This window comes from Wyeomyia smithii, chromosome 2, assembly GCF_029784165.1.
Source record: "Wyeomyia smithii strain HCP4-BCI-WySm-NY-G18 chromosome 2, ASM2978416v1, whole genome shotgun sequence".
Lineage (NCBI taxonomy): Eukaryota > Metazoa > Arthropoda > Insecta > Diptera > Culicidae > Wyeomyia > Wyeomyia smithii.
In genome coordinates this window covers 186226943-186249990 of record NC_073695.1, presented here as the reverse complement: position 1 = coordinate 186249990, position 23048 = coordinate 186226943, and the positions used below count along the sequence as shown (strand labels likewise).

Below are 23048 nucleotides of genomic sequence, written 5' to 3'. Positions count from 1 at the left end.
TTCAGTCCCCCCTCGCCCCAGGCTTTACCCAGACGGAGCCCAGGGCAGCTATACTGTCTATTTTCGGCCAAAGGCGGGACCGAAATCGAAACAGTTGAACCTCTTGCAGATTTCTAAAGACCTGACGAAGGAGTACAAGGGCGTGACCGAAATTTCCAAGGTCCGGCCTAACAAGCTCCGTGTCGTGGTCAGTAACCTGAAAGAGGCCAACGATATAGCCTGCTCTGAGCTCTTCACACGCGAGTATCGCGTTTACATATCCGCACGAGACGTGGAGACGATGGTGTCATAATCGATTCGAGTCTGTCCGTCGAGTGTATATTGGAAAGTGCCAAAGGGTGCTTTAAGAACAACACATGTCGACTGGTGCTGTGAAAGGTGCTCGACTGCAAGCAACTGCGGTCAGCATCGATCATCGGTGACAAAACAGTATACACTCCGTCAGACTCGTTTCGAGTTACGTTCGCCGGGTCAGCACTACCAAGCCACGTCTCGATCCACCGGGTTCGTCTCCCTGTGCGATTATATGTGCCTCGCGTCATGAACTGCCTGAATTGTAAGCAATAAGGCACGTTGTGGCAAGTGTGGGGAGAATCATGCGGATGATTCCTGCAGTAAAAATGCTGAAAAATGCATTCACTGTGGGGAGAGTCAGCATGAGCTCTCGACATGTGCGGTGTACATGCAGCGCAGGGATAAAAAAAGAGGTCTCTCAAAGAGCGTTCGAAGCGTTCTTACGCTGAGATGCCGAAGAAGACCGTTACCACTTCTCCCATTACATCAAACCCTTTTGATATGTTGTCCTCTGATGAAACCGATCATTTTTGAAGCAGTTGACTGCCCAATAGCCCCTCCTTGCAGCGATTGTATCCTTCGATGCCTAATTCAAATGCGTATATGAAGGATTCTATCTCTGTCTTACAGTGGAATTGTAGTAGCTATTCTTTCTATCGTATTAACCTCCCCTCGATTCCAGGCATCGAAGTTGTCGCATGTCAAATGACAATACAAGGTAAAGAGCTTTGTATTGCCTCAATATATATTCCTCCTAGAGCACAGGTTGGGCAACGGCTGCTCTTTGATTTAATAGAACTTCTTCCCTCGCCACGTTTGATTTTGGGAGACTTCAACTTTCATGGCGTGGCTTGGGGTTCCCCTTACAATGATAACCGCTCCTCTTCAATCTATAACCTTTGCGATGACTTCGACATGACTATTTTAAACAACGGTGAAATGACACGTATCCCGAAACCTCCAGCGCGCCCAAGCGCTTCGGATCTATCCTTTAGTTCGACGTCGCTACGGTTGGATTGCACATGGAAGGTAATCCTCGATCCTCACGGTAGCGACCATTTGCCTATTCTTATTTCAATTACTAACGGGTCAACTCGCATGCGACCAATTAACATTCCGTATGACATCACACGGAATGTCGATTGGAAGTTATACGAGGAAATGATTTCAAAAGCGGTCGATTCGATTCAACATCATCCACCACTTGAAGAATACAACCTTCTCGCGGGCTTGTTTCTCGACGCCGCGTTGCAAGCCCAAACGAAGAAATATCCCGGCGTAACCATCAAGGAACGGCCTCCCACTCCGTGGTGGGACCAAGAGTGCTCCGATGTATACACGCAAAGATTCGACGCGTTTTTGGCCTTCCAGAAGGGAGGTATACCTGGCGAATATTTACGGTATTCGGAGCTTGATACCAAGCTTAAAAGCTTGGCTAAAGCAAAGAAACGCGGATATTGGCGTCGGTTCGTGAACGAGACGTCGAGGGAGACATCGATGAGCACTCTTTGGAACGCAGCCCGAAGAATGCGGAATCGCGTAACGGTCAACGAAAGCGAGGAGTCTTCAAGTAGGTGGATATTTGATTTTGCCAAGAAAGTATGTCCGGACTCTGTTCCTGAGCAAAATATTGTTCGCGATGCGTCTTCGGGTCACGACGCGATAGAATCACCTTTTACGAGAACTTTCAGTTGCCCTCCTGTCCTGTAACAATAACGCGCCTGGGTTAGATAGAATCAAATTCAACTTGTTGAAGAATCTACCCGACCATGCCAAGAGGCGCTTGTTGAACTTGTTCAATAAGTTCCTGGAGCAAAACATTGTACCGCAGGATTGGAGGCAAGTGAAGGTGATCGCCATCCAAAAACCAGGGAAACCAGCTTCTGATCACAACTCTTATAGGCCGATTGCAATGCTATCCTGTATCCGGAAATTGATGGAAAAAATGATACTCCGTCGTTTAGACCACTGGGTCGAATCAAATGGTCTACTATCAGAAACTCAATTTGGCTTCCGCCGTGCCAAAGGGACGAATGATTGTCTTGCGTTGCTTTCAACAGAAATTCAGCTGGCGTATGCTCGCAAAGAACAAATGGCGTCTGCGTTCTTGGACATTAAGGGGGCTTTTGATTCCGTTTCTATTGACATTCTTTCGGGCAAACTTCACCGACAACGATTTTCTCCAATCTTAAACAATTTTTTGCACAATTTGTTGTCCGAAAAGCACATGCATTTTACGCACGGAGATTTGGCAACTTTTCGCATTAGCTACATGGGTCTACCCCAGGGCTCATGTTTAAGCCCCCTTCTTTACAACTTTTATGTAAATGACATCGACGAATGTCTGGCAAATTCATGCACGATAAGACAACTTGCAGACGACAGTGTAATCTCTGTTACAGGAGCCAAAGCTGCCGATTTGCAAGGACCATTGCAAGATACCTTGGACAATTTGTCTGCTTGGGCTTTACAGCTAGGTATCGAATTCTCTCCGGAGAAGACTGAGATAGTAGTTTTTTCTAGGAAGCATGAACCTGCTCAGCTTCAAACACAATTAATGGGTAAAACGATTTCTCAGGTTTTGGTACACAAATATCTTGGTGTCTGGTTCGACTCTAAAGGCACCTGGGGTTGTCACGTGAGGTATCTGATGAAAAAATGTCAACAAAGAGTGAATTTTCTTCGTACAATAACCGGACAATGGTGGGGAGCCCATCCAGGAGACCTTATAAGGCTTTACCAAAAAAACGATATTGTCTGTTATTGAATACGGGTGTTTCTGCTTCCGCTCCGCAGCAAACACACATTTAATCAAACTGGAGCGAATACAATATCGTTGTTTGCGTATCGCCTTAGGTTGCATGCAGTCGACCCATACGATGAGTTTGGAGGTCTTAGCTGGAGTACTACCATTGAAAAACCGCTTCTGGAGCCTGTCTTCTCGTATTCTTATCAAATGTGAGGTCTTGAACCGTCCCGTGATTGAAAATTTTGAAAGGTTAATCGAACTTATTTCTCAAACCCGTTTTATGACATTGTATTTCAATCACATGTCCCAGAATATTAACCCTTCTTCGAATATTCCAAATCGTGTCGACTTATCAAATACTTCTGATTCTACTGTGTTTTTCGATACATCCATGATAGAAGAAACTCGTGGAATCCCGGATCATTTACGCGTGCAGCAGATCCCCAAATTTTTTTCCAATAAATATCGAAACATCAACTGCAACAATATGTTCTACACTGACGGATCACTTCTTGATGGGTCCACTGGCTTCGGTATTTTCAATAACAATTTAACCGTCTCCCATAAGCTCGATAATCCTGCTTCTGTTTACGTCGCAGAATTAGCTGCAATTCAGTACACCCTAGAGATTATCGAAAAAATGCCCACGGACCATTATTTCATCTTTACGGACGGTCTCAGTTCCATTGAGGCTCTCCGATCGATGAAAGATGTTAAGCACTCTCCGTATTTCCTGGGGAAAATACGGGAACATCTGAGTGCTTAATCCGAAAAATCGTTTCAGATTACTTTAGCGTGGGTCCCTTCTCACTGCTCGATACCGGGCAATGAGAAAGCGGACTCTTTGGCTAAGGTGGGCGCAACAAACGGTGATATTTATGAAAGACCAATTGCCTTTAATGAATTTTTCGCACTTGTACGTCAGAATACGATCATCAGTTGGCAAAATGCTTGGACCAGAGGGGAATTGGGAAGGTGGTTACATTCTATAATCCCCAAAGTATCGACGAACCCGTGGTTCAAGGGGTTGGATGTAGGTCGGGATTTCATTTGCGTGATGTGCCGGCTTATGTCCAATCACTATAGATTTGACGCGCATCTCCGTCGTGTTGGGCTCGGGGAAAGTGGTATCTGTGCCTGTGGTGAAGGTTATCACGACATAGAGCACGTTGTTTGGTCATGCCCTGTACACCGTGACGCCAGGTCTAAATTAATATAGCTTCCCTGCAGGCCGAAAGTAGGTAGCCGGCTGTTCCTATTCGTGATGTCTTGGCGAGCCGTGACCTATCCTACATGTCCCTTATATACGTTTTCCTGAAATCCGTCCACGCCCCAGTTTAATCCTGTTCCCTTCCGCCTACATCCAACCAAACGACAAGAACACGTTAAGACCCCGGATCCGGAAACAGCAACTAGACCCGCACGATACTCTCAGGCCCCTAGGGAGACAACCCAATATGCCAGTCCGTAATATCTTGGCCCAGCAACGGAACATATTCAATATGCTGCTTACCTATGGCAATGGAAAACCATCAAACAACAAATCAGTGCTTTTAATGCAAAACATTCTACCTTTAAGTTAGATTTAGTTTCAGCTCGTAGTCGGCAGCGAGGATAAAAAATTTGCTTTTAGTTATTAAGATACTTTAAAAAGTAAGCTAACAGATATAATTGGCGCCGTTAAACATTAAATTGTATTTGTGCCGTGTCAAATAAATTATAGATGAAGAAAAAAAAAATTTCACGTCGATTGGTTCAGTCATTTTTAAGTCTATATGGATCAGACAGACAAAAGTCTATTTTTATATGTAAAGATTTTCATGTGTTTTGACGTAGAACTACGTTTGTCAGGAGGTTCGGATACCTAGGGGTGTAAAATGAAAATCTAAAAACGGAACAAGGATAAAATATGTCCAACTTCCAATGCTAAAAAGCCGATTTTTCAATGGGTTCTTGTAAAAGTCGAATGCAAAATCATCTAGGGTATGGGACTAGTTCGTCAGGGTTTTTCTTCGTCATAATTTTTGCTTTATTCTAATGAGAAATATATGACGAAGAAAACCCCTGCCGAAGCAGTCTCACACCCTATGTATCAGCCCAAATGAAAAAAAATTGTAACTTGATTTTTGAAGTATTGTACTATTAGAAATTGTCAAGCATTATTGAAACGCAGATTTCGACCTCTGATTGGTCGCATAAGGCTTGCTTTCCCTAGCACGGTCGACAGAATTATATACCTAGTTAACCGAAAATGCACTTTTTGGGATATATAAGAGCCTGTCTCTGCTCAGACCAGTCAGTTTATTAGTAGATGGCGACAAGGACATTCCTAATTAGGTGGTAGTGGGAACCAGCATCGTCAGCGCCAGACGCAATGGCAGTTCCTTTTGTAAAAAACTGTCTTAGTGCGGTAGCGGCAGCTATAGCAGTAGGTACATCAGCCGGCATTTTATGCAATGAAAAGCTGCCAACGTGAACAACGTGTTATCAGAAGAATGCTTTATTATTTCGAGCATTATACCCGATATCAAAATGAACAACAAATTGTCCTTTTGAGGACAAATTAAATACTCAATTGAAGACTTAATATTTTCGAGTACCAGCAACGGTAGTTGCAGCGGGTACCTATATTTTTAGAGTGATGTCTCCTGAATCCTGAACTTAAAAATTGAAGAGCCAAGTTGAAACTTACTGTGGGAGACTGAAAAAATCAGGTTTCCGTGAAAATACGTACTTTAGTGAATTTAAACTCGTTTTTCTCAAAATAATCGCATGCTAAAATAAATATTTCATCGCATATTGATTCAGGAAACCTTACTTCAAAAATGTAGAGCTTATAATTTGAAGAACGATTTTCTTATTTGAATTTTTATGATGATACGTAGTTTTGTGATTTTGTACTGAAATTATTTAGAAACTCCAAAATTCACTCTTACATACCATATTTCATCCACCTGACATGATTTGATACATGGAGCAATTGATACGTATCAAAATTCATAGTGTTTGCTAAATTTGTTTGAAAAATTAGAAAAAAAACAGACATATTTGCGTCTCACGAAAACGGGGAGGGGTCCAGAGGGGTGGCATCTTTACCAAAACATAGAGCAACTATTCCCCTTGAATAAAAGTCCAACTTTTCCCAAATCGGCCGTTCCAGTGCTGAGAACGAGCATTTTCAAAAAACAAGTTCCGTCCCGGGTCTTTACGGGTTAATTTTCGTGTTTGAAAGTTAACGACTAATTTTCGATACATTCTTCATTTGATTATTTTTTTTTTATGCGACCACATAAAACAAATCCAGTAAGCGGCACGGTGCAAGCAAGTTCTATCAATGCTGCTCCTTGAAAAATACAGATTTTTATGGGTGTGGTATTCTTAACTTGGGGAGTGATGTGATGTGTCTCATCGTGGAGCCCTTGGATGATGCTATAATGTAGCGGCTAAATGTTCACAACGCCGCATCTCGTCAGGGTAGGTGGCAGCCCCATCATGAGTTGTAGCTATCGCAGCCCTGGGGAGGCCGCGTAGAGGCTGGACTGCCAGGAGTCGTATGCTCAAACAACTACGCTTCGAAACAGGAAGAGAAATGGGATCGCTACAAATAAAGTTCAACGTCGGAAAAAGTGCAAGTACGATTAGCAAATGTTCGCCAGCGCAGAGAACAACTATGCGAGAAACGACATGCGATTTTGTTTAGAACAGTCAAAAGTGTTAGGAACTTTCATATATCGGCCATGTGTAATGACAAGAACAAGGTTGCAGCCAGGTGGATGAAACACTTCCAGGCAAAGCTGAGTGGAGAGGATGGAGAAGACTGAAACAGATAGCGATGATAGATAGCGACGGACGAGCTGTGGAGCCACCAACCCAGCCGGAGAGTTAAGAGCTAAAAAAGGGCGAATCTGCTGAGAAGAACGGTATCCTGGCAGAACTTCTGAAACAGATCCTAGATAAATGTTGGGAATATAACCTGGAGAGACATCATCTGTTTGTGGATTTCAAGGTGGTGTACGATTCAGTCAAGCAAAACGAGCAGATAATGCTAGAAAACGTTTCTCTGACGAAACTGATTGAGCTGCTTCCAAGGACGCTGAAGGGATAAATATCATGCATACGAGTAGGGGGCGAGATATAAGTTACTTTTGTGACGTTGAATGGACTGAAGCAAAGGGACGCGCTTTCAAGCCTTCTGTTCAAAATTGGCTTGAAAAGTGAAGCTGTGGAAGAGGCCTTCAAGCCTTTCATAAGGAAGCGGCGAGGGTGCTAGTGATGTTGGTTCTGGCGTGAATAAGATGAGACGCGCTTCGAGGGGGTTGAGTAATTCATATACCCTAGTACCCTCGAAACATGTGACAATGACGTGAACTGCGAAATCAAACGACGAGTGGCAGCTGCAAATAGGACTTTGTAGCCAGCTGAAGCCCCATGATCAGCAGACTCGCACAAAATTAGCGTTTTATGGAACGCTGTTCCCCCCGTTTTCCTTCATAGTCAAGAGTCATGGACGCGATAGAAAGCTGATCGACGAGTGCTCTGTGCTTATAGCGTAATGTGCTGCGTTCAATACTTGATGGTAAGTTAGAAGATGGAGTGTGGCGCAGACGCATGAATTTTTTATTTTTTTGACGTAGAATACGTCTTACGGCAACAATTACAGGGACCCAATTTCAATACAGGGATCCAATTTCAAAACCGAAAACATCGAGAGCGTCACAAAAATTGTCCAATTTCAAACGTTTTAAACCCAGTCAGTTTCCAACCGATTTCTGTCATTTTTGCAGCAATCGATTGGAAAATCATTTAAGCACCCGTCCAAATGCAGAAAATTGTAATCTGATTGTTCAAACTATTGTAATATTGAAAATTGTTGAACATTGTCGAAACGCAAATGTCGACTTTTGATTGGTCGCTTGCTGCCTTTCCCTAAAAAGGACGACAGAGTGAAGTACCTAGTTAGCCGGGAATGCACTCTCTGGGCTATATAAAGACTGTTTCTCCTCAAGCAAATCAGTTTACTAGCAGCAGACGGCAGCAGCGGGCATCAACACCGATGGGAGTAGGCGAAGTGAATCAGCAGCGGGCAACAGCGGCGGTGGTAGTGGTTAGCTGCAGTTCCTACCTCTTTCAGTTCGGCATCCCTTCGATCTGAGTTGGACCTCACCAGCGGTAACCCAATTCAGATATCGTTGGGTGAATATACCCTAAAACTGAAAGAGACTCGCACCGCCAGGTGGATTGAGAAGCCACCATCATCCAGCGTATGTATATATAGGGTGTGTGCACATAACGTGTGTGAATATCTGTACCGTGTGTCCCTAATATATAAGGTGTGTGGCTTGCTATATAGCGTGTGTGGCTAGCTGTATAGCGTGTGCGTATATTTATGGCGTGTATGCATGTCTGTAGCGCGTGTGTGCATGTTTATAGCGTGTGTGGCTTGCTATATATTGTGCGGCTAGCGTGCGTGGCTTGCTATATAGCGTGTGGCTAGAGTGCGTGGCTTGCTATATAGCGTGCGTGGCTAGCTGTATAGCGTGTGTGTATGTTTATAGCGTGTGCATGTCTAGCCTGTCTGTGCATGTCTATAGCTTGTATGGCTTGCTAGCGTGCGTGGCTAGCTATATAGCGTGTGCATGTCTATAGCGTGTCTGTGCAGCGTGTGGGTGGCGTGTGTGGCTTGCTTTATAGCGTGTGGCTAGCGTGCGTGGCTAGCTGTATAGCGTGTGTGTATGTTTATAGCGTGTATGCATGTCTGTAGCGCGTGTGTGCATGTTTATATCGTGTGTTGCTTGCTAAATAGCGTGCGTGGTTTGCTATATAGCGTGTGAATGTCTAGCGTGTCTGTGCATGTTTATAGCATGAGTGGCTTGCTATATAGCGTGTGTGGCTAGCAGTATAGCGATTGAAATTTTCATATATGATTGCTAATAAATAACCGCACCCCAATTTAATTATCACTGTAAATCATTCAAAACTAAATAAAAAATTTGCCATGTTGAAAAAAAATTATTCAGTTGTCAATAAATGGCATTGACAAACACAATTAACCTCAAAGTTTATCTGAAGAATTTCTGAGCTAGTGAGCCTGAATCACATAATTTTTCGCGCAAGTCTAATTGCACTAACTAATTGCAGCAATCAGTTGTAAAATTATCTACGCTATCGTAAAATGCAGAAAATTGTTATTTGAACTGTTATATCATAGATGGGAAACGCACTATTTGCCCTTGTCTATAGCCTCTTCGTAGCCACTGCCTAAATTAAGATATCTTAGTGCAACTTAATACAAAAGACAGCCTCAAAACCATTCAATTTCATTCTTGTTTTGGATACGGCAGCAAGTGAGACCGCGGTGCCGGATACAGAAGTAAACGTCATCTGGAGCAAAGAGACTATTAAATTAATTAACCCCAATTGAGTGTATTTCCAAACCTATTCCAAGAAATACATTGACATAAGACAGGCTGTCGTATTCTACGTTACCTCTGCGGTCGTGTCTTATAAACAACTTCTTCAACTATTTTTTTACGTTTAAATATTGGTTTTTATTGAGATAAAATATGTACATAAATAGATTATTCTATGATCAAGTATCAAGTGTACAAGTATGTTGACTTAGTTGAAGTGTAAAACGTGGCAGGTTACAATGGGCTGGGCATGTAGGATGACTGACGTAAGAACTGTCAAAACTACACTCGGAAGAGAACCAGGAGGAGGCCGTAAACTCCTGGGTGCAAACTTTGACTGTCGAGTAGAAGTGGAAGCGCTAAAATTACCAATTTGACATCAGCACAACACAGCACGAGCGGCTGATTTCATGGCCAAGCCTTCGCCGAAGAGGCGTAAGTTTTGCACAATAAAGTTGACTAAATTATTGAATGCATTGACACGCCCCCGCCCGCCGCCAGCACAGTTCAAGTGGGCCCCTTTCTGGCTGATGACCTTCCTGCAGCAGCAATATGAATCGCAAAATTAACAGTCAGACGAGTAGACGCGATCGTCCGGAAGGATGTGGCGGGAACTGATTGGGAACAATGCGTCGGGCTTTGCAGAACACAAACACACATAGCGTTCCAGGCTGATATGCTGAGACTGATGTGAGTCATCAAGTGCATTCTGTTAAAATTGACGAACTGGAGAACGTCGAGTAATGAATTCACCGCCGTTAAGCGATGGCTTTGAATTGTTTCTGAGGTTCCATAGTAGTGGTATCTCGCAAGCAAAGTGACTTCTAATCCAATAGCTCCAAGCTGAAAGGTTATTGATACAATTTTATTCAATCAATTTAAAGTTTATTATTCTCATGCAATTGACGTTGAAAAACGAATCGTTTTTATGGTCAACAGTGTATAGCATTCGAGCAAAACAGTTTATTAATTTTACCAGAAAAAAAGGTTTTCAATTGGAAACAAATGTTTATATTCAAAACTTCTAGAAGAACCAATTACAAAAAAAATCACCCAAAAAAATTCATATTAATTCAAGAAATGTTTAATTCATCCAGATAGTTCGAGGAAAATTGCATAGAGCTCAACCTCAGAAATAAAAAGGGCTCTACTTCAAAACTCACTAATCTGAACTGTTTAGATTGGGTGCAGAACAGATCCAAGTGTACAAGTATGTTGGCTTAGTTGAAGTGTAAAACGTGGCAGGTTACAATGGGCTGGGCATGTAGGATGACTGACGTAAGAACTGTCAAAACTACACTCGGAAGAGAACCAGGAGGAGGCCGTAAACTCCCGGGTAGACTACGCACCCGGTGGTTGTGCGCTGTCAACAAAGACGCGCGAGCTGCTGGCTTTCGAGAAGACTGGAAAACGGCTACCGAGGACCGACAAACCTGGTATCTACTAATAGTTGTTTGCAAAGTCTGTGTCCAATAAACAAAAAGTTCAAGTTTCAACAGTGAAATGCTTCTACCTAAACTCAATTTTTTTTTACCAATTAATAATACAAAATAGTTCAATCACGCGCCATTTTTACAGCAAAATCACGAAAGGACATTTCCTTGCATTAATTGCGATTCGAATTGCAAGTTCGAACAAATACGAACTGTTCTAGTTAATTTCTTGGTCACTAAATGCTAGTAAAATAAAAGCATCGAACGTGCCTACAGCCCAGTTTATTACTTTTCGTGACCAGTGAAAAATAGCTTCATTGTGCCGTTTCTGGCTGGAACACCGGGTAAATGATTATACCCTACTTTAGCGCACTGTCTGGGTTGTTCTTAAGCCTAAGCCAGCTCGTTTGGATACAACCAGTTTTCCAGTTTTGCACCACGCGCGATAACGCGTAGTCACGTAATTTCATTATAGATCATACATCCTGCTCTTGAAACCCCTAGCGATGCACCGCTTCCGTCCCTTCAACCGCAGAAGCACTAGTTCTAGGTTTCATGTATGCACATGAAAACTTTTTCCATCGGCCTACCCGAATGTTGGTTTTTATTTCTTTATTCAAACCCACTCACGGCGCGCCCGCACTGTCTGCTAGGGTTTCGTTTTTTGAGGCAATAAATTTACATTTCGAGATGCAGAGTCTGCTAAAAGTAGCGCTCGTAACGAAGCTAAAACTACACTAGTCCTGAGTTGTTAAAGTGAAGCAGTTAAGGAGTTGATCTTCGCCATTTCATTCGGTTTTTAGTGTTTCGCAACAGCTACCTATTTTGAAACTAGAATAACATTACACGCAGAGACTCTGAAGACACACGCCATCCTTGGATGCCGTGATGCTATCGATTTCACTCAACAGTGAAAGCTTAGGATGTAAAGCGAACTACTAAACATAGGCGAATTACGAATCGATTTTTGTTTGGATTTGTGGTCCCCGTGGCTCTGTGGTTAGCGATGTCGGTCGGCTAGCTCTCCCACACGGTTGTGATGTCGGGTTCGATTCCCGATCGAGTCAAGGAACTTTTCGAGCTGGAAATTTTCTCGACTCAGCACTGGGGCACGGTGTATCGTTGTACTTATCCTACACATGCAAAATGTGCCAAAAACAATATCGATAACGAATTCTCTCAACTATAATCTAGTTGATCGAGACCGCTATTAGCCCCAAGGCTAAGCGTGCGATATTGTTTTGTTTGGAAACAAAGCACCTACGCCAAATACATTAAGTTGTTTTTTAATGAGTAATTAAAATCCAATAATAAAGCAAGTAACATGCGATCTAGTTTAACAGAACCGGCTGTCGATGAAACGAATAAAAACGCTGAAGGTTCAACGGAACATTATAAATTATTGTAGATAAGAGCAGTAAGTGCCCGGCACAGGCACTTGTTCTGTGACCTCTTATCTCGGCGTCAACTTACTCGGGCACAAAAAAAAAACATACGCAAAATGGTTGTGATTGACTTTTGGTATACATTCTTGTATAGGGTGATTAAAAGTTCTACTGAATAAAACTGGACTGTTCGCAATTAGAATTCTAAACGAGTTCATTTTTATGTTGTCAAATGATCTCTTAAGAATAAAGCAGCCACTATGTCGGGCAGACAAAATTTGAAACACTCTAATGAATATTCACAATCGCTTTCATTCCACCAACCATAACAGCCGCTGGCGATGTAAACAAAGTATAAAATATTCCGCACTTGACCTCCCAAGCGGACTAGGAATAAAACTGATACTCCGACGGCGGCTACAGCGACGACGCATGCTTTTGTTTCGATATTTGTGCGGTTTCAGATCAAACAACCGAATGCAAACTTTGACTGTCGAGTAGAAGTGGAAGCGCCAAAATTACCAATTTGACATCAGCACAACACAGCACGAGCGGCCGATTTCATGGCCAAGCCTTCGCCGAAGAGGCGTAAGTTTTGCACAATAAAGTTGACTAAATTATTGAATGCATTGACACGCCCCCGCCCGCCGCCAGCACAGTTCAAGTGGGCCCCTTTCTGGCTGATGACCTTCCTGCAGCAGCAATATGAATCGCAAAATTAACAGTCAGACGAGTAGACGCGATCGTCCGGAAGGATGTGGCGGGAACTGATTGGGAACAATGCGTCGGGCTTTGCAGAACACAAACACACATAGCGTTCCAGGCTGATATGCTGAGACTGATGTGAGTCATCAAGTGCATTCTGTTAAAATTGACGAACTGGAGAACGTCGAGTAATGAATTCACCGCCGTTAAGCGATGGCTTTGAATTGTTTCTGAGGTTCCATAGTAGTGGTATCTCGCAAGCAAAGTGACTTCTAATCCAATAGCTCCAAGCTGAAAGGTTATTGATACAATTTTATTCAATCAATTTAAAGTTTATTATTCTCATGCAATTGACGTTGAAAAACGAATCGTTTTTATGGTCAACAGTGTATAGCATTCGAGCAAAACAGTTTATTAATTTTACCAGAAAAAAAAGGTTTTCAATTGGAAACAAATGTTTATATTCAAAACTTCTAGAAGAACCAATTACAAAAAAAATCACCCAAAAAAATTCATATTAATTCAAGAAATGTTTAATTCATCCAGATAGTTCGAGGAAAATTGCATAGAGCTCAACCTGAGAAATAAAAAGGGCTCTACTTCAAAACTAACTAATCTGAACTGTTTAGATTGGGTGCAGAACAGATCCATACGAGTTCGGGAATTTAATCTTTATTACCAGCCAAGCATGGAAATTTTCACTCACTAGCAATATTTCATGCAAATGTGTTCTTTGATTCATCAGGTATCGTTCAATTGTTTCCACTCGCGTACAAGTTTTCCAAAGAAACGCTGCTGATTGTTTTTCGCTTCTAAAAGTTCCGAATACCATAGAAGGAGACTGAATGATTCAAACACGATAGTATTTATTGTATCCAACTTGCATTCAACGTTATCGCGAGAATCTTTGAGATATTATCGCCAGTGATACAAAATTATGAATCCAAATGAACGTTAGATCGCGTTCAATTGTTTGCTTACCGGAGCAAGTAGGTATCATCAATGCATACCGAAATGGTACCATGGTGCATTAGCATGTGATATTTGAAATCACTAAGAATCATCGCGGTATATCACGGTGAAAGCACGATGTGGAGTAGCCGAATTACGCCTGCAAGCAACCAACATTTGAAAGAATCGCTGTGATCGCTTGAGTGCAATCGTTTACGATTCTTTCGTGAAACACTCGCTATATATTGCTCGCTCCACCGTAAGCAGGCAATACTGAAACTAAATCATCAAAGAAAGCTACCATATATTTCTATGCTATAAGTTGTCTCTTGCATGCGTGAGAATGTGTACTTTTAAAAGCGATGGTTTGCTGGGATTGAAAGCTTATGAATAGCAAGTTCAGAAATGATACCCGAATGATTGTTATGTGACACGATTTTGACGTAGGACTTCGTCTAACCGCACTATATCGAGATACATTCTGAGGAAACTAAAAACCAAGATGTAACGTCGGAATGAAAGTTTTCAAACGGTAATACTGATGTAACCACATGATGGATCACAATAATCAATATGTCGTTGGATTGATAAAATGATGGACAATTTTGTGATTCTTCATATTTCATTGTTACTTAATTGTTAAACAATGAAAATTGATGAAAAGTTTCAAGGTCGTATTTTCACGAACAATGTACCAATCACATGCGAGACTTCATGAGTGGACATCAACTGCCTGCTATGACAACCTCTATTCAGTGGCAAAAAAAATTTGACAGAGTCTCCCCGTCCCAATAGGTCAACTAATATTTGCTTCCATGAACCTAGACTATTTTGATGTCTTGAAAGTGAAGCTTTTTCGGAAAGTTCGTAACAACCTCCTTTATCAGACAACTAAACGATCTACTGTGAGAATGTTATTAAAACTGATGTCTTGAAGGAAAACATGCTGACACAGGCTACAGTACTGCACCGAGCCATGTATGAGAAAACGGTCGCTCGTCGTCAGTGTAGTAGCACTCGATTGCCATTCATGTGCAGTCAAGCCAAGTGGAAACAATGTAGCTGCTGTCGACGTACAGTGGTGCGTGTTCGCACACTACGCTGTGCGGCCGGGGATAAAATAATTCTGTACGCAACAGTATATTACGATGTTGGATGTTGCATCCAATATGAGATTACAACTGAACGGATTTTGACCACCAATGCTTTGATCGAACGACGACGGTTGCCAAAGCATGTGATACAATAATTGACATATCATTGTACATTGTACATTGAACAGTTAATTAGTAAAAAGTTCAGTTGAAATCCACTTTTTCTAGTTCAGTTTCGCAGCTTTCAACCAATCACGAGCTCGCTTTATATAGCTGCAACAGATGTTTTCTCATCGTTTTAAAGTGCTTATTGTATTACTACCCCTGAACAGATTTCAAACACCGATGTCTTAATCGACAGGTAGAATATTGCGAAAGATTGTTATACAATAATTAAAATATCTCTTAAACAAAAGTTGAGTTAAAAATCGTAAACATTCTACTAATCAGAAGCTTGCTACCCCGTTGCTCGTTTCGTTTTGGTTGTCGTGACGAGTAGATGGCATTTGAACTGATACCGTAGTGATTTTCATGTCCATGTTTAATGATAAAAACTTCTTTCAATCTCCTAAAATTAGAAGTTGCATTGGGTTGCTGTCTTTTAGAATTCTACACTCTGTTTTTCTCAGATTTATTTAAATGACCAACTATAGGCTATTTAAAAGACAATAGAAAACCAATATGCTTCGTAAAGATTTTTAAACAGATAGTTCAGATAGCTCGTTAAAGCTGTACTGATGGTTATATGTTTCCAGTTAAATAAATTCAATTCAATTTGACAATCCTAGTTGCATTACGCGGTTGTGGTATAGAGAAAACCCAAATTATATGCATCTTGACGTTAGGTTTTAAACATTCATATTCGTATTTTTCAATTACAAAAATATTACATCAGAATCGGAAAGAAACTATTACTAAACATATAAATACAACCTGTCGCACAACACAACATATAAACACAACCGTGTAAAGATACTAAACATGTGAACCTAAACATATGAACCTGTCATTGCCGGACTTGTAATTGAACAAAATTACGCAAACATCAGTTGGAGAGGTTAATGTTGTTTATCAAACCGAGCTAGGTTTATTTTTGAAAGAAACAGACGGATGACTTTCAAATATGGCATTTTGTTGTTTGTTTTTTTATTGGTATCTTAAAACTGATTAATTTTTTTCTGGTTCAGCTGTTAATTTCAAAATTTTTGTAAATATAGATTTTCCACTAAAACTGCAACTCTTTTCCAACGAACTTGTAAATACAGGATTTTTTTATGTGACATCTTTGCTAAACAGTTGTAAGAAACTGACAATCATGCTGCTTTGAAATCGGTGAGTGAGCTATCTTTCACAAGCGCAATTGAAGATGAAAGGAAGTTTACTTTCTACTAAGTCGTTCTTAATTAAGACCTATATAAAAAATTGCCTATTCGCGTGTTGAAGAAATTTGTCTGTATTAGGATGAAAGGTATTCATCAATGTTAAAAACAGTATATTTTTCTTCTCAAATAGATGTCCTTGAATAAATAATCAGAATTTTTTCAGTTGTCAAAATCGGACCATGTTAAAAGTAAACGCTTTTCTTTTTATGACTTTCTGGTGGCATATGACCTCAACAATATGTGGCTACCAATGAACTAGTTTTAGGATTGTAAGTTGTTAGAGGTGTCGCTTGATGGATTTAAGCTCAATAATCTGAAAGTATCCGGAACGCACCGGGGACCGGTCCGCATGAAGCCTTCAACGACCTAGACACTTGATATGACCCTTCCGAGTAATTAGAGGTATAGCCCGGTATTAAGTACTGCTTTGATCATGTCTATTTTGGTTTCGGTTGCGGCGACATAATGGACAAATGGACAAAGGTGGTTGATGAGTTTGAATTGGTTGAAAGCAAAACAAGAAAATTATAAATTATGATTAAACATAACCGATCGTTTTTGGATTATGTGTGCCAAAGTCGAACCGCGTCGAAAGTGAAACGTGGTCAAATCGAACAAAGTCTGAATTCTCTAAATGGAATATAAAACTATCGTAGTCCTACGTCAAACATGCGGTCGCGTCTTGAATACCACCCTCGTACTATTTTTTTCCATCCTTGTTACCAGCATCGAAAACTGTAGTTAGAAATACTGCAATTCACATCAAAATATTCATAAAACAAACAAGCTTTTGTGAAAAAATAAAAAAGAAACACATTTTGGCAGCTTAGGCGTCGTACACAAATTACGTAACGCTAAAAAGCTAGATTTCAGACCCCCCCCCCTATGTAACGATAAGTAACGTTCGATATGACTGCCCCCCGTCAAATTACGTACCCCCCCCCATCAAAATTTTCAATTTCGAGCCAATATCGTAGTTACGTAACTGTCCCTACTACCCCCCTCCCCCCTATGTAACAATAAGTAACGCAGACTCAACCCCCCTCCCCCCTTCATGCGTTACGTAATTTGTGTACGACGCCTTATTAATTAATTCAAGTTCAATGAATTGACATAAAATGACATACGGGTCATTCCATACGAAGTGTACATGCCACTTGGACACGACCATCACAGATTTTGTTCAAAGTTGGGGGAATTATTCATCTACGGTCTCTTTGGAAAATTCCCAATTTTGGTGTCGATTGGAATACCCCCCGCTCTCCAGGACCCCCCTCTTTATTGCAAAGTCGCGCATTTTTTGTCAAAATCTCTTTTTTCTTTTTCTTACAATTCATAGACGTAAGATGTCCGAAAAATACTGGTAGATGATTTTTGAAGAAAATAAACCAAGGAATCCAGAAAAAATATGTTTTGACCGGAAGTGTTGCCAGATAAATTATTTATGTATTTGAAAACTAAATTTTCATTTTTTGGTGAATGCAGCCATTTGTATTTTGAATTTGATAATTTCATCGTTTTCCTTGGAAAATTTCACATAAGAAACAACTATCATCCCGAGGTAATATGACCCAATCTCGAGATATAACGTTTTTACGAAAAAAGTTGTCAATTTCGTAATTATTTTATTTTATAATTTATAGACGTAAGACACCCGAAAAATAGTGATAGGTGAATTTTGAGGAAAATAAACCAAGGAATCCAGAAAAAATATTGTTTTTGGCCTAAAGTGTTGCCAGATAGATTATTTTTGTATTTTAAAATTAAATTTGCATTTTTCGGCCAATGCAGCTAATTTTATTTTAAATTTGATGGTTTTTTTTTGTAATAATGTTATATCTCGAGATTGGCTCATATTACCTCGGGATGATAGTTGTTTCTAATGTGAAATTTTCCAAGGAACACGATGAAATTATCAAATTTAAAATAAAAATGGCTGCATTTGCCGAAAAATGTAAATTTAGTTTTCAAATACAAAAATAATTTATCTGGCAACACTTCCGGTCAATACTTATATTTTTTCTGGTTTCCTTGGTTTATTTTCTTCAAAAATCATCTATCAGTATTTTTCGGACATCTTACGTCTATGAATTGTAAGAAAAAGAAAAAAGAGATATTGAACAAAAAATGCATGACATTGCAATAAACAGGGGGTCCCACAGAGCTGGAGGTATTCCAATTGACACCAAATTTGAGATTTTTCCAAAGTGACAGTAGATGAATAATTCTCCCAACTTTGAGCAAAATCTGTGATAGTCGTGTCCAAGTTTGTGCTTTTTCGTGGTCACTTCGTATGGAATGACCCATACATATTTTTTTCATTAACCCTTAAATGCGCACGACATTAAAATCAAAAGATTAAGATTTACTTTGCAATGTAAAAATATTACCATGTTGTTTTAAAACAACACTGCGACTTTATCGCAGAATAAAGTCGAAATAATTATTTTTGTTAACAGTAACTTCGAAATAGACCTTTTGTTAGCTTAATATCTGATAATTCAGACATTTTCACTTACCAATAACCTTATATAAAAACTTATTACCAAAGACTGTCAGCCCCAGTCGGAAATCTTGCCATGTTTTTTTTCGTTTTCGAGATTTTGACAGCAAAAATAAAAACAAAACATTCAAATACAGTACTTTCAGCTGTTAGCTTTTCTTCGTTAGAGCCTAGAAAGCTGTTCTAATAAATTATATTTCTAAAAAAAAAATACATATATTTTGAAACGTTATTAGTAATGTTGTTTTAAAACAACATTGCGCATTTAAGGGTTAACATTACACAGTTATGTGACGAACAGACGAAATCTTTTTCGATTTGATCAGCTTAATATTCGCATATCCGCCTTGAAACGTTTTTTCAACGAAATGTGTTTTTCATGCATTACTTTTTCCAATTTTTAATCATTATTATCAAATACCTAATGATAAGAAAAGTGTGTCATATTTTACGAACAAAATCTACTTTTTTATTATTTTTTATGTGACTTTGCTGAATAGCGATAAAAAATCAAATGCACAACTGCTCCTGCAAAGCATTCGGAGGTGATTCAGAGCGATCGCGGTCATTCACCATTAATTACAGAACTGGGCTGTCGACCCAACCAGTGACAGAAGTACGGTACTTTGCTGAAATCCGCCTGTATCAGCCAGTACATGCAAGTTCCTATAGCCATAATGTCGGATGAAATGGCAGTGCAATATGAATAAGAAATAAATCAAAATTAATTGACGACACTACTCGTATACTTCGCAACATTTTGCTCCACCGGTGTACAGCGGACGCGAGTTCGTCCCGTACCCAAGGGAGTTATCGCTTCGAGGTAGAAGCCCAAACCCCAAAGGTTGGGTTTGTTCACACCTTATGCCGATTTTGCTGACGCTGTCTTATGATGGCACTCTACCCTTTAAGTTTTTATCGAAATTGGCGAATCAACAACAACCGAAGACATGGTTATGCTTTTGCGCAGCAGCAAAACATGTCTGTCGATTTATACCCTTAATCCAAAACTGATCCAATTGGTACGCGGTGTGTCGCAGAAAGGCGACTACAATAAGGCTACTACCGAGGTCGCCTACCACACGACAGCTCGCTCTTACTTTCATACATGCGATTCGGTGAAGGATTAAGAGGTTAAAATTTCGTTTTCGGTCGTTTGGTTCTCTACTAATTGGTATTCAATGGTTTGGACAAATAAATACAGTATCATTAAAATAATCATAAACTCAAGCTTTAACTATTGTTTCGTGTGATTAAAACGGACTTAATGAGCATAAAAACTATTAGAAGATAAACTTTGAATAATATTATGATCACATACACATCAACTAAAAAAAGTCGTTGCTATGCGTATGAAATGTTTATGCATGCATAAACCATAAATCATATACACGTTTGCCTCAAGCAATTCAAATAATCAACCATCAGCAAATATCTGTAATATCGCGTCTCTATGTCTCAAGTTTGGAAATATATTTCGATTGTAGAAATTCGACACTGTCCTATCTTAGTTGCCACCCAGAACTGTTTTACGTACGAATCAAAACATCTACGACAACCTAGTAAATCCCCCCCCCCTCCCGGTAATCTTGCTGTGATGTTTCATGTTCCCGAAACAACTAATTGACCCATTAAATTTTTTATTCGAATTTGAAATCGTATTTCGATTCTGGTTGGTGGTCATTTGCTCTAGCGTAAACATGCCATTCAAAACTAATCAATGCTGCGCAGTGCAAAACGAGTTTGATTCTGCTGCGTCCATCAACGCCAACGATATCGATTTCCAAGCACGCTCGAGATACTAAATCAATTGAGATTCTGCCAGAGGATCGTAAAATTCAATAGTTTGAGTCATAAAACTGCTTCTTTTTTTCGCTATGCTGTCTCACACTCACTCAAAATAAACCGATTCGTCTTCGGAAACTTTTCTGTTGCACTTAAATCAGGGAAGTGTGGTACCACACACTATTATTAGACGCACTGTGAATTTGTTTTGAAATTTCGCAGGAAAGAACCACTCATCACTATGCCCTCGAGATACACCAGCAAGCACACACTAGCATAAGCTCCGGTTGCACTAAGGGACACTGAGAAAGGTTCAAGCAATATACAGTTGTCGCACAGTTCCTTCACTGACGAACGAAATCCGCACCATTTGACTACGTCCATGGCACTGAATGTTCTGCTTCGAGTCCCGCGTCAGCCGCGTTGAGGTTCTTTAAGTTTTTTGCCCGACTTTACGCAGCAGTAGCAGCAACGGCAGTAGCATACAATGCAGCATGCTGCTTACTCATACGAAAATCCTAAAGTCAACGACTTGTTTGCGTATTGCAAACAGCGCACTCCCAACGGTTGGATACGGACGGCGACTGCGAACGACGGCGATTATGACGGCAGGAAAAGAACAGAAAATCTGTTACCGATAACAACAAACAATCACGCGACGGCGATTCTCTACACTATTCTGGTGTGCGCGGAGCTACGCGAAACTTGCTGCGATTGCTAGCGGCGGCGCGGACAAAGTTGCGTCCTCTCAGCTGAATCCAACGGTCCGTAGCGGTCCGCGTTTTCGCTTAATCTGTCAACCGTTGTCTGTTGATCTGGGGGCAAAGTGTGACTGGTGAGCAAATGAGTGACTGAATGAGTACACTTATGAGCGAAGCGCAGAGCGCCAAACTCCTGTGTCGTAGACGATTGCTGCAGGGATGTCTGCCGCCGTGTGCGTTGCACTTTTTTTTGTTCCACGAGAGCGCCAACGAGAGTGGAAATGTTCAAGTTTGCCTTGCAAATGGGAGTTAAATTCAAATGAAATTAATGCGTCTGCAGATGTAAACAGATCGCCTCAGTGCATTCTATTATAGGTGAGGTACACTGCTGCTATTCGCATAATAGTCCTATGTAAAAGTTGCGAATCCTATGTAAATTTTGTGAAAATGGGTCCATTTTGGCATGTTTTTCAAGAAAAGCCATTAAAATAGTAAGGTTTGATTTCCACAACCTCGATTTTAATGGCTACTCTTGTAGATCATGCCAAAATGGAACCATTTCCGCAAAAAAACAAGAAAACATAGGACTCCTACATAGGACTGTTATGCGAATAGCGGCAGTACAGGGGGTAGACGAAATGATTGAAACAGGCAAAAATTTTGTAAATTTTTGAATAGCCAGAACTTCACAAAAAGTGAATCAATTTTGATAAAACCGGTTTCATTTTACTGGAAAACTATCCTGGTTTCCTAGTATTACTTGCGAAGTTAACGTGACTAATGGACACCGAAAATGTTCCGAATTTCAGGAATGTGTACCAAAATGTGCATTTTTGTAACGCGTAGAACTTTTTCTGACATCTTTTTTCTCTTAGGTTTGTCTATTTCCAATAAACTAGAGTTCATTTCGAGTTCATTGATACACAAAGGTTGAAAATCCGTCGAGGAACCATGGGTAATCAAAGGCTCGCAGTGGCTTTTTTGGCTTTGTGAATTCGATACTTTGTGACGTTGAATGATCACCCGCAAACAAATATGTATGATTTAATCTAAGTCAAATCAAACTAATTTGAAAATTCATAGTGGTGCAAAAAATTCACACTTCGTTTTTGCAGCCGAAAGAAGAACGTGTTGAAACTTTTATTAATATTGTTAAATGTTTGCGTACAGGAAATACCAGAGAAATGTGGCTTGGCAAGAATAAATGTCAGAGATATTTGAAGCAGCAGAACAAAAGCTTTAGGATGGAGTTATGAAGCGTCACACAGTGTGTCGAGTGTATGGTAATACGGGACAAAAATTAAAACCATAAGACTTTGTCGATTAAGTAGTGGAGTATGTTCAGATGTACACCGCACGGTACAGTATAAATCACCGAATGAGGTAATTTTGATTTTCACTATTTTGAAATGATTTTCATTTTTGAAGATCAAAATATCAACACGAGTGTTAAGCTTTAGGGACGATCCATTGATGATGTCACGCAAAATTTGGAAAAAATTAACTCCCCCCCTCCCCCTTGTCACAAGTTCCTTGACCCCCCCCCTTAATTACGTCACGTTTTTATATCCCCCTCCCCCTTCTTTGGTGACAATTGATTGAAATCGAGAAATTTGTTAGGAATGTATTTTTTCTTAATAAGAACGATTTTACTGA

General features: G+C 40.4%; 1 protein-coding gene across 11 annotated transcripts in view; it reads right to left on the bottom strand.

The window, feature by feature from the left end:
- Positions 1-23048, bottom strand: part of LOC129726199 (uncharacterized) — a 239184-nt gene that overhangs the window by 39940 nt on the left and 176196 nt on the right. For 7 of the 11 annotated variants that reach the window (XM_055682922.1, XM_055682927.1, XM_055682930.1 and 4 more), the window contains exon 1: positions 20802-21474. The exons of 2 other annotated variants lie outside the window; for them this stretch is intronic. The gene's annotated coding sequence lies outside the window, so the exon portion shown is untranslated. Of the gene's footprint in view, positions 1-20801; positions 21475-23048 lie in introns of those variants that run through there. 2 more of the 11 variants (XM_055682931.1, XM_055682934.1) reach the window with 2 other exon arrangements.